Consider the following 12,206-nt stretch of genomic DNA (forward strand, 5'->3'; position numbering starts at 1 on the left):
TCTGTTTGCCAAACAAGCATTGATCCGACGTGGCATACTCCTAATGAGACGTCTAAGGTCATTTTGGTCCAGATTGTCCCATTCCTGTTGCAACGCAGCAGCAAGTTCTTGGACATTGGCAGGACGTTGTTGACGTTGACGTAACCTCTGTCCAAGCATGTCCCAGACATGCTCGATGGGGGAGAGGTCGGGACTCAGTGCTGGCCAAGGTAATGTGGTGATGTTATGTTGTTGGAGGTAACTTGTAACGATCCTGGCCCTGTGACATCTTGCGTTGTCATCCTGGAAGATGAAACGGCGGCCATGACGTCGTGCGAACGGCACAACATGGACTGCCAAGATGTTGTCCCGGTAGTACTGGCCTGTAACACGCCCTGCAACAACATCTAAAGCCGTTCTTCCAGCAACAGTGATGCCTCCCCACACCATAACAGAACCACCCCCAAATCGATCATGTCTGATGACGTTAACGTCTTGGAAGCGCTCGTTTCGACGACGCCACACCCTCCTACGTCTGTCCAAAAAATCAACAGTGAACCTTGACTCATCTGAAAACACCACATTGCTCCAGCGTCGATTATCCCAGTGTTGACGATCCCTACACCAACGACGTCTTGCCTGAATGTGATGATCTCTCAAACAAGGGATCACGCGAGGACGTCGGGCGCGAAGGTGACCCCTATGCAGTCGATTCCGAATCGTCTGGCCACTCACTCTCACACCAGTGTCTGTTTGAAGACGAGCGCTGATCTGATTTGCTGTGATGACACGATTTCTCAAGGCCAAGGTACGGATAAATCGATCCTGGGCTTGAGTTGTCGCCCTTGGTCGACCTGAGCGTGGTCTGTCCTGTACAGATTGTGTATCACGGTATCTGGACCATAGCCTGCTTATGACAGACTGAGAAACATTCATCGTCCGCGCCACAACCGCCTGTGTTGTGCCGATCTGTAGCATGCCAAGGGCACGTAACCTTTCATTTTGGGTAAGCCGACGCATATCAAAATTTGTTTTCTGGTCACTAAAACAATTAAACTGATGTTTCCACCCTGGAATTCAATGCCACAATGACTGTAACATTCAAAGTCAGAGTCGTGCAAATCTTGGGTTGGACCCCCATGATGATCCCAAGCATCACCTGCATTCCATGCGGTAGCTATTGGTGCGTTTGGGCGTCACATGTAACTGGAAATGTTTCTTCTGTTAGGTTCTATAGTGACTTTTTTCGTAGTCATTTGCATATTTTAGTATTATGCCCCCAAAATCAAATATCCCCTACTTTTTTTGAATAGTATATAATTGCTCTACACACTTGTTACTGTACTTGCTTGAAAACGTTGAGAGAATACTCTTCGAAACATCACCTAAATAAATCAGTAATTGTTCTTCCATGAGTATGTGTTATAGTTTATTGATATATATCCGTCCTTGTAATTTTAATATTTATATAATAATTATTAAACTCTTTATATAATTTTAATTTTAAACCAATGTACTTATAATTTTGTAAATAATTTCTTAGGGGACATGAATTATACTAAAATTTTGTCAGACTGATAAAAAGGTGTATATTGACAATATTGATTTTAAGATACAAATATTAATTATTATACAACAAATATCGAAATACGACAACAAATGAAGAAATAATAAAGAGAGAGAAAGAGAGAGAGAGAGAGAGAGAGAGAGAGAGAGAGAGGGGGATGGTTTTTAACGTCCACTCGACACAAACTAGGTCATTTCGGGACTAACATATCATTTAATTTTATTTCAATAATTCGCTTGCTCGTAAGGGTCTTTAGCGATGATGGGTGGAAACCGGAGGACCCGGAGAAAACCCACGAGGTTGGACAGGCGACCCTACTCCTTGTCACGTACAACCGGGGATTAGAAATAATAAGAATTAAGGATTGTGAACTAAGAATTAAGAACACTGAATAAATTAATGCTGTTTGGTCTTCCATACTAATTGTAAAAAATATTGTTTTTATTATTAGTTTAGTAATGGAGTTTCTGTTTTGTTTTAGGTTGCAATATTTTCCTGCCGACCACCTGTCTCATCTTGATTGTTACAGGTGAGTGTCTTTCAACCTGTCTCATTCTGATTGTTACAGGTGAGTCTCTTTCAACCTGTCTCATCCTGACTGTTACAGGTGAGTCTCTTTCAACCTGTCTCATCCTGACTGTTACAGGTGAGTCTCTTTCAACAAGGAAAAAAATGAAATGGGGTTTAACGTCCTATTTGGTTTTATCGACTGGGCTATAATGAAGACGGCTATGGGGGTCAAAATTTCCCGAAGAGCTTCTCTACAGCCTACTCTTGTATCAATTTCCAGCTGTCAAGGGTTCTTTTACGTGCACGCCAATGTGTACATGGGGCGATCTTTTACTTTATGGCGAGGGGGCTGCTTCAAGGTTATTTCCCGATTTCGGGTCTGGCTCTTGTCTGACATTATCTGACGTATGCGAATCCAGATTGTCTCTTAAATATGTTAGCATCTGAATCTCTGGTTATTACGACGAAGTTCATTATTACGCGGATTTGGATTGGTTATAGGAAAATGCTCTCAAATCTTTTGTCCTCGTCAGTTCCGGATATTAAACACGTGATCATGGCATCATGAGCAGGATGGAGGGGTGGGGCACTGAGGTAATTTTCCTTTGTCAGATTTAACGCCCAAAGGGCATCGTCCTGGATACGGTGGTCAGAAAATCTAGAAATATTATATTTTAGATAGCAAAATTTATTTGTCAGTTTAGTGTCCGTTTTAATCTGAATTATATATACTATTCAAAAAAAGTAGGGGATATTTGATTTTTAAGTGTTATTAAAGTCACCTAATGAAACTGACGAAGAAACAAATGACAAAATGAAATGAAGTTCACATTCATCGATTTATTCCAAATGATCGTTAGACTAAGTAAGGCACAGACTGACCATTATAAGGGTAAAATGATACCCGGGGTCAAACAGCAAAGTTACCACAGCATCACAACCAAGTCAGTAACGGGTAAATCCTCCTCTGTTTGCCAAACAAGCATTGATCCGACGTGGCATACTCATAATGAGACGTCTAAGGTCATTTTGGTCCAGATTGTCCCATTCCTGTTGCAACGCAGCAGCAAGTTCTTGGACATTGGCAGGACGTTGTTGACGTTGACGTAACCTCTGTCCAAGCTTGTTCCAGACATGCTCGATGGGGGAGAGGTCGGGACTCAGTGCTGGCCAAGGTAATGTGGTGATGTTCTGTTGTTGGAGGTAACCTGTAACGATCCTGGCCCTGTGACATCTTGCGTTGTCATCCTGGAAGATGAAACGGCGGCCATGACGTCGTGCGAACGGCACAACATGGACTGCCAAGATGTTGTCCCGGTAGTACTGGCCTGTAACACGCCCTGCAACAACATGGAAAGCCGTTCTTCCAGCAACAGTGATGCCTCCCCACACCATAACAGAACCACCCCCAAATCGATCATGTCTGATGACGTTAACGTCTTGGAAGCGCTCGTTTCGACGACGCCACACCCTCCTACGTCTGTCCAAAAAATCAACAGTGAACCTTGACTCATCTGAAAACATCACATTGCTCCAGCGTCGATTATCCCAGTGTTGACGATCCCTACACCAACGACGTCTTGCCTGAATGTGATGATCTCTCAAACAAGGGATCACGCGAGGACGTCGGGCGCGAAGGTGACCCCTATGCAGTCGATTCCGAATCGTCTGGCCACTCACTCTCACACTAGTGTCTGTTTGAAGACGAGCGCTGATCTGATTTGCTGTGATGACACGATTTCTCAAGGCCAAGTTACGGATAAATCGATCCTGGGCTTGAGTTGTCGACCTGAGCGTGGTCTGTCCTGTACAGATTGTGTATCACGGTATCTGGACCATAGCCTGCTTATGACAGACTGAGAAACATTCATCGTCCGCGCCACCACCGCCTGTGTTGTGCCGATCTGTAGCATGCCAAGGGCACGTAACCTTTCATTTTGGGTAAGCCGACGCATATCAAAATTTGTTTTCTGGTCACTAAAACAATTAAACTGATGTTTCCACCCTGGAATTCAATGCCACAATGACTGTAACATTCAAAGTCAGAGTCGTGCAAATCTTGGGTTGGACCCCCATGATGATCCCAAGCATCACCTGCATTCCATGCGGTAGCTATTGGTGCGTTTGGGCGTCACATGTAACTGGAAATGTTTCTTCTGTTAGGTTCTATAGTGACTTTTTTCGTAGTCATTTGCATATTTTAGTATTATGCCCCCAAAATCAAATATCCCCTACTTTTTTTGAATAGTATATATACAAGGCACCTTGATCGTTTCAGTGCCTGTAGAGATCCTAATCCGGTCCTTGTCCTCATATGGGTAAATAGAGCCGCTCATAATCCGGTCCTGGTCCTCAGATGGGTAAATAGAGCCGCCCATAATCCGGTCCTGGTCCCCAGATGGGTAAATAGAGCCGCCCATAATCCGGTCCTGGTCCTCAGATGGGTAAATAGAGCCGCCCATAATCCGGTCCTGGTCCTCAGATGGGTAAATAGAGCCGCCCATAATCCGGTCCTGGTCCTCAGGTGGGTAAATAGAGCCGCCCATAATCCGGTCCTGGTCCTCATATGGGTAAAATGAGCCGCCCATAATCCGGTCCAGGTCCTCAGATGGGTAACTAGAGCCGCCCATAATCCGGTCCTGTTCCTCATATGGGTAAATGGAACCGCCCATAATTTAGACTATTTTATTTTTAATGAATCCTAATTCAACACAAGAAAAGTGATATAATCCAGAAATTGATTTTGTTCATTATTTGGTCGCCGAAAATTGAAGACCCTTTAATTGCTTCTTTTTATTACTTCCAGGTTGCCTGTTGTTTTTATTTTGTCCGACAGGGGGTTACGGTCCCGTTGTTCCAATCGTAGAAGGTGTACTGTACCTGTTTTTTAACTCTCCGTACATTATTCGACAGTATCGTAAGAGGAATACAGGCTACCTGGAATATATGCTAAATATACTGGTTGTAATTACTGTGGTGGGGCTGTTCATCTCTGGTGAGTCCTGAAATTCTTTAAATGTCCCTCTATGGTCATGACTCACATCATTTCACCAGCGACAACCTTCAATAACTCTGCATTATAAATAAAGACTATTGGTAGTTGAATTGTAGATGTCGCAATCCGTGTAATCACAACGAAAGACGCACTGTCGTATTCAAAGAGAGAGAGAGAGAGAGAGAGAGTGTGTGTGTGTGTGGTGTGTGTGTGTGTGGGGGGGGGGATTTCATAATTAATTTAGGGTTTTTTGTTTTATTTCAATAATTCGCTTGCGTTTAAGGGTCTTTTGCAGTGGGAGGAAGCCGGAAGCCCGGAGAAATATTAACGCCCCGATTTACATATAGGCTTGGCAGGTTGAAGCTGAGGGCCTCGAGAAGATCTTGTGTGTGTGTGTATGTGTGAGGGGGGGGGGGGGGGTCGGGGGTCGGGCCAGGGTGTATAACATTTTTGACATAAGCCTTTCCTACAAGCACCGTAGTCTTAAACATTCGTCATCCTTCTTGGCTTTAGCGAGGGTGGGGGATTAGGTGAGCCCTCTTGGATGGAATTTTGGTAAGGGCCGGAACGAGGTTGGGCAGTATTAAACCTTGTTGACTCTGTAGAGTCTTGGAAACTCTATAACATCGAAAACCAGCAACAAATCTACTTTCGAATTATTTCTTTAATTACTTCTGGAGTTTGTGCCCTTGATTATGTCCTTATTAATTTCTGATAATTAATTCTAGATTTATTGCTCATGATTATGTCTTAGTTTCCGATTAGTTCGATGAACCACAATTACAATAATTTCGGATAATTACTTCCGGAGTTATCGCCCTTGATTATGGCAATCCATCTTCTTTTTATATGGAGTCATTTGATATATTTATTAGGACACGAGTTATCGTCCCCTTAATTAAAACTTTAACTTATTTCTATTGGTAGGTTTCAAGATGTATTTCAGAACTCCAACTACTGATTCCATTTGTTACCTAGGGTTACGCACGTTCACGGTCTGGTTGCTATTACCAATTGGCATTAACTTCTGCTTCCTGATTCTTGTTTTCATAATGTCGCATTTCTGGAAATAAGCTGATTACTATCAAACGCTGCCTCGATCGGCAGTAAAAATGAAATGAAATGAAATGGGGTTTAATGTCCTACTGTTCTGCTCCTAACCTGGGCTCATGAAGACGGGAAATCGGCTGTGTGAATTATTATAAATACGAATGTTACGAAGCCTGCCGTTTCTTTTTGGCTACTACCCTACTAAAACTCAAAAACATTCAAAACACCGCCGCCAGAATAATAACAAGAACACAAAAGTACTCTGAAATGACACTCCTCTTAAAATCAGTACATTGGTTACCCATTGAAGCCCGGACAACTTTCAAGATTCTAACATTGGTTTGTATATGTCAACATGATCTCACCCAATCTTACCTCACGGATCTCATATCAACCAAATCGACCACCTTGCTCACAAAATAATCCCTCATTGTTTTGTCGCAATCTAAACTGAAATCCTATGGGGATAAAGCCTCCAGTGCCTGTGGGCCGCGTTTGTGGAATAACTTACCATTGGAGATACAGAGTTCTCAAACATTAGCTCAGCTGTGTTCAAATTCAAACTCAAACCTCATTTATTTGATTGATAGTTATTATCATGATTAGTTATTATCTTCCATGCGCTTAAACCATGCAATATGGATGGAGTGGACGCAGTCATAAATGTACCTTATTATAAACACGAATATGCAGCCTTACGTTTTGTATGCGATGTTACCCTCGGTGGAAGCAGACGTTAAACCCCATTCACGAAAGAACCCTGTGATTTGTCGGCGATACGATATCTATTGTGGACGCAGACATTAAACCTGCAGCAACTACTACCGCTTGGTGATCTAGAATTACCTCCCTTTTGTACATTACTATAAACACGATGTTATGCAAACTAATGTTTTGTCTCGGTGGACGCGGACGTTAAACTACCAGCCTTACTTTAGTTGATCGAGAATTACCCCCACTTTTGTAGGCTACATTACTAAACGAATATGCAGACATTCGTTTTGTCAGCGATAACACCCTCGGTGGACTCGGACGTTAAGCCCAACGAATGAATAATCTTTAAGTTTTGTCGGGGCGATATCACTACTGTAGACGCAGACGTTAAATTGTTGAAGTGTTTTATTGACAATGAGTTACATAAAATCGACAAAGATGACAATTAACCCTAATGGGGAGATGAGTGTAACAAACCGTATAATTCGTGACAATACTGTTGAACTGATTCCCGACGATGATAACCCCTCCACTGGTATTGCCTCAGTAGACATATTATATTTCCTACAAGCTAAGGATTTTGACATCAGCAATATAAAATGTCTCCAAAATGTAGGTAAGGGCAAGTTTTGCCTAACTCTTAAGGATATACTTGCCAAGGAGTTATTTCTTGAGAATCTCAAGACCTTCTCAGTGAAGAATTGCAATTATACAGTAGAGTCGGCTGGAAACATCACATGGGACTATCCTGTTGATTCAATTCCTGTTGCGGTCTTCGGCCTACCATTCGAAATGGACAATAAATATCTGGTTAACAAATTGACGAACTATTGTGAATTGGTTAAATGTGACAGATCCTGCTTCAAACCATTTCCAACGGTCGAAAGCGGTGTTAGAATTGTTTATGTAAAAAAAATGTTTAAACCTATTCCATCGCACATTTATATAAAAGGGATACATGTATCCATTAAATATGAGGGCCAAACTAGGGGCAAAATTTGTTACAACTGCGGCCTGCATGGGCATCTTGGCCGTGAATGTACAAAACCAGACAAAAGATATAGTCTGCCAACCAACCCCAATGCACCAAATCCTGATGATCAAATGGAATTTCCTGCCCTTCAACCCCAAACTAGTCCAAACAGTGCTATAGTATCTGCTGATTCAGCCACTGAACCCACCCATAATATTGATAATATTTATGAACCTAATCATGAGCACCTAAATATCAATAACCATGTCTTAGGCTATGACCCTAGTGAAGACAATAACCCTGGTGTCAATAATATTATCCCCTCAAAAAATAATACGACAAAAACAAATGTCTATAATTCTGGTCAAATCAAACCCGCAAACCCAGGAAGTCTAAACCAGGACTTAGCTACTCTAGACTCCATAAAAACAACAGTAGTCAACAATGACATTCCTATCACTACCGATACAACAAATGTTATCCTCAGCCCTGATAGCCATTTTATCAATGATGTTAATAAGTCTATTATTGATACATCTAGTGGTTATGTTTCTTCCACCCCCATTAACACAGGATCCTCAGTGGGTCAAAGTTATTTAGAGGATAACAGTATCATTGACAACTCATCCCATGATATCCCTGTAACATCGCAGTCAAATCTTAACTATGACGCTGATGTCTCATTGTTAAATAACTCTACAGTCACTAAGTGTGACACAGTAAGTAAAAGGGAAAGAAGCCTTGATAGTTTATCCGAAACAGAAATAGATGATAAAAGGGCGCGAGCGGAATCCCCGCTTACCGAAACAGAAGTTTAGAGATCAAACAAATTAAGACGTTATAAGTTCTTGAAACCATATTAGTTAACAATGAAGCCTTCTATCCCTATTATTTACCTAATTATTATGTTAATTTACTCCATAAACGCTCTACAAGGAAATCTTAAAAAGATTAAACAAATTAGCAATATATTTAACAAACTAGATATTGTTTGTATACAAGAAATTCTAAAATCCAATGTCCATCAAATAAAAAATGTTGAAAACGAAACTGGCTATAACTTATACACTGCATATAATGAAACAAAGATTGGCATTGCCCTATTATTAAGCCCAAACATTATACATAAACTCTACAATACACCTGATGAATTAGCAGGTAGGCTCCAACATCTGGAGGTAAATGCAAATAATGAAACTATTCAAATATTCAATATATATGGTCCCTGCAAGAGAGAATTGAAAACTTATTACTACAAGAGACTTCTTGAATATGTCAAAACTATTCATAATCCACAACATTCTTATATTATTACTGGTGATTTTAACCTTATTGAAAACAGTAAAGATAACAAACATGGCAACATGAATAACCATCCAAAAGATGCTATAAGATATCTATTTGACATACAAAATCTACTTAATATAAGTGATGGTTACAGAATTATCTCCCCTGACACTCCCCTTTTTACCTATCACAACTCACAAGGACATGCTAGCAGATTAGACCGCATTTACATAAGTAATAAATATGCAACTTACATCAAATCAATTAAACATATACCACTTCATTTCACTGACCATAAAGCAGTGGAACTAAATATCAACCTTAACAATCTTAAATGGGGTAAAGGATATTGGAAACTTAACAATTCTATTCTAGATGATAAAAACTACCAAAATCAAATTAAAACATTCTGGTCAAGCTGGCAAAACAAAAAATACCAAATCATTGACAACATACAATGGTGGGAAAAAGGTAAAGCAGCTATTAGAAATATTACACAAAATTACTGTCAAGCCTTAGCAGTTGAGAACAAACATATCCTCAGTAACCTTTATCAACAACTGGAATCCCTAGAAAATGAAATACCTAGTAAGAATAACTCTATAAACGAGATTAAATCAAAAATTGAGCTTATAGAATATAATACCAAACAAGGCTACGTTATACGTTCAAAATTAGAAATACCCCAAATTGATGTATCTACTAATTCTAAAATATATAAATTAGCAGAAGTTAAAAAGGGTGCAAAAAAACAAATTAAACAACTGATCAATCAAAATAATACAATCTGTGACAATAAACAAGATATATTAGACACAATTCACCAATTCTACCAACAACTATATACTTCTCAAAATATTAATGATAACTTAATGAAGTCCTATATCGAACACAGTGACATAAACACACTAACAAACACGGAAAGAGATTCAATATCACATTTTATATCTAGAGATGAAGTCCTTAAGGCGTTACAAAAATTTAGAACAAACCGTAGCCCGGGTATAGATGGTATTCCAGGAGATTTCTACATAAAATTCTTTGACATTATAGGAAACGATTTAACAGAAGTATTAAACAACATCTATCTACAGGGGGAATTATCTAACACAATGAGAACTGGTATCATAACAATTAACTACAAGAATAAAGGCGACCATCGATTACTCAAGAACTATAGACCGATAAGCCTGTTATGTGTGGACTATAAAATCATAACAAATATTCTAAGCACAAGAATAAATTCTGTTATTAACAAATTAATCTCTAATACACAAACAGGAGCTGGACCAAATAAAAGCATTTTTGATAACCTATATTCAATAGATACAATACTAAATTATATAAACACAAATGAGTCCAGTGCCTATATATTGTCATTTGACCAAGAAAAAGCCTTCGATCGCATTGAACACAACTATATCATAAATCTACTTAAACATATTAATTTCCCAAATTACATCCTTAACTGGGTTACAATATTGTTTAAAAACTTGATTAGTAAAGTCCAAGTAAATGGATCCTTTTCCCAAAATATTAAAATTAACCGATTGATTCGTCAAGGATGTCAACTATCCATGATTCTATACTCATTGTGTATCAACCCCCTTGCTTCATACATAAACAAAAACATCCTCATAAAAGGCATCGGGATCCCTAACCACCCTTCAGAGATTAAGTTATTTCAGCATGCAGATGACTGTTCTGCTATAATATCTAGACTTTCTTCATACAGCACTCTCCTCGAACAATTCAAAACATTTGGCTCTATATCTGGCTCCAAACTAAACCATGATAAAACTGAAATCCTTTCTGTTGGAAAACCATCACACTACTCCTATCCTGTAAATATAAATATTAATATTAAAGCAGACGCTATAAAATTACTAGGCATTTGGTTTGGCTCAAATAAAATGGAAAAGAACTGACTACCCCTTGTTCAAATAATCAGTTCAACCATCCAGACATGGGAAAATCACTCTCTTTCATATAAAGAAAAAGTATGCATCTTAAACACCTATATACTCAGCAAACTATGGTTTGTTGCTAGGATAGTTCCTCCCTCAAACTCAATTATTAAAAACATAAATAAAATAATCTACAATTTCATCTGGGAAAATAAAAGTGAAACAATTAATCGAAACACCTTGAACCTTGAGCATAAAAATGGTGGCCTTAAAGTGCCAAACATTCGACTAAAAATCCAGGCAATGCAACAACAACTTATAGTAAAAGCAATCAAAGACAACAACAGCCCCTGGTTAGGATTTACTACAAGGGATACTCTGCAAAGATATGCATCCAATAATTATACCCACTCGGAAAAACTCCCCCAATCATATATAGATATAAAAGAAACTTACAATAGCCTCAAATCATCCATCAAATATACATACAATACAAAACTTAAAGACATATACTGGTCCCTAATTGACTTATTACAGACACAACCAAAAATAAATAAACAATTACCTCATGTTGACTTTTCAAAAGTCTGGACAAACCTCTATAAATGCTCCTCCTTATCTGAAAAAGAAAAGGATTTCATGTATACAATCATCAATAATGCAGTACTAACAAAAGATATTATGCTATACAGAAATATATATACTATCAACTATAAATGCCACTATTGTAACCGAGCAACTGAATCTTACTATCATTTATTTCTGAATTGCCCCAAATTAAAATTCTATAAATGTTTCATTACTACACATATAAACAACATTCATCTCACCAAAGAATTCAAAATCAACAACAATACAATCCATCTACACAATATAAAATCTAAATACATTCATGATATATACCTATACCTGTCGATCATATGGTCTAACTGAACACACCCTCTATCCACCAATATTTCACAAGAGCTTATATACCAATTCTATACAAAAAGAAAACAAAAATAAAGATTACTCTCTTAAGCTCGAGTCTTCACTACCTTATGACCCTCCTTAAGCCTAGGTTTGTGTCGTCATGTCTGAATTTATACTCTGCAACTTCACCCATGAAATATTGACTTTGCTACTATAATAAGTAGCTACAACCATAGACATCTTCTTATATTTCTTTCGTATATGAGCACTCATTGCAATTTTTAATAAGAATGTAGGCCTACAAGCGAAAAT

This window comes from Patella vulgata, chromosome 5, assembly GCF_932274485.2.
Source record: "Patella vulgata chromosome 5, xgPatVulg1.2, whole genome shotgun sequence".
NCBI classification, from domain to species: domain Eukaryota; kingdom Metazoa; phylum Mollusca; class Gastropoda; family Patellidae; genus Patella; species Patella vulgata.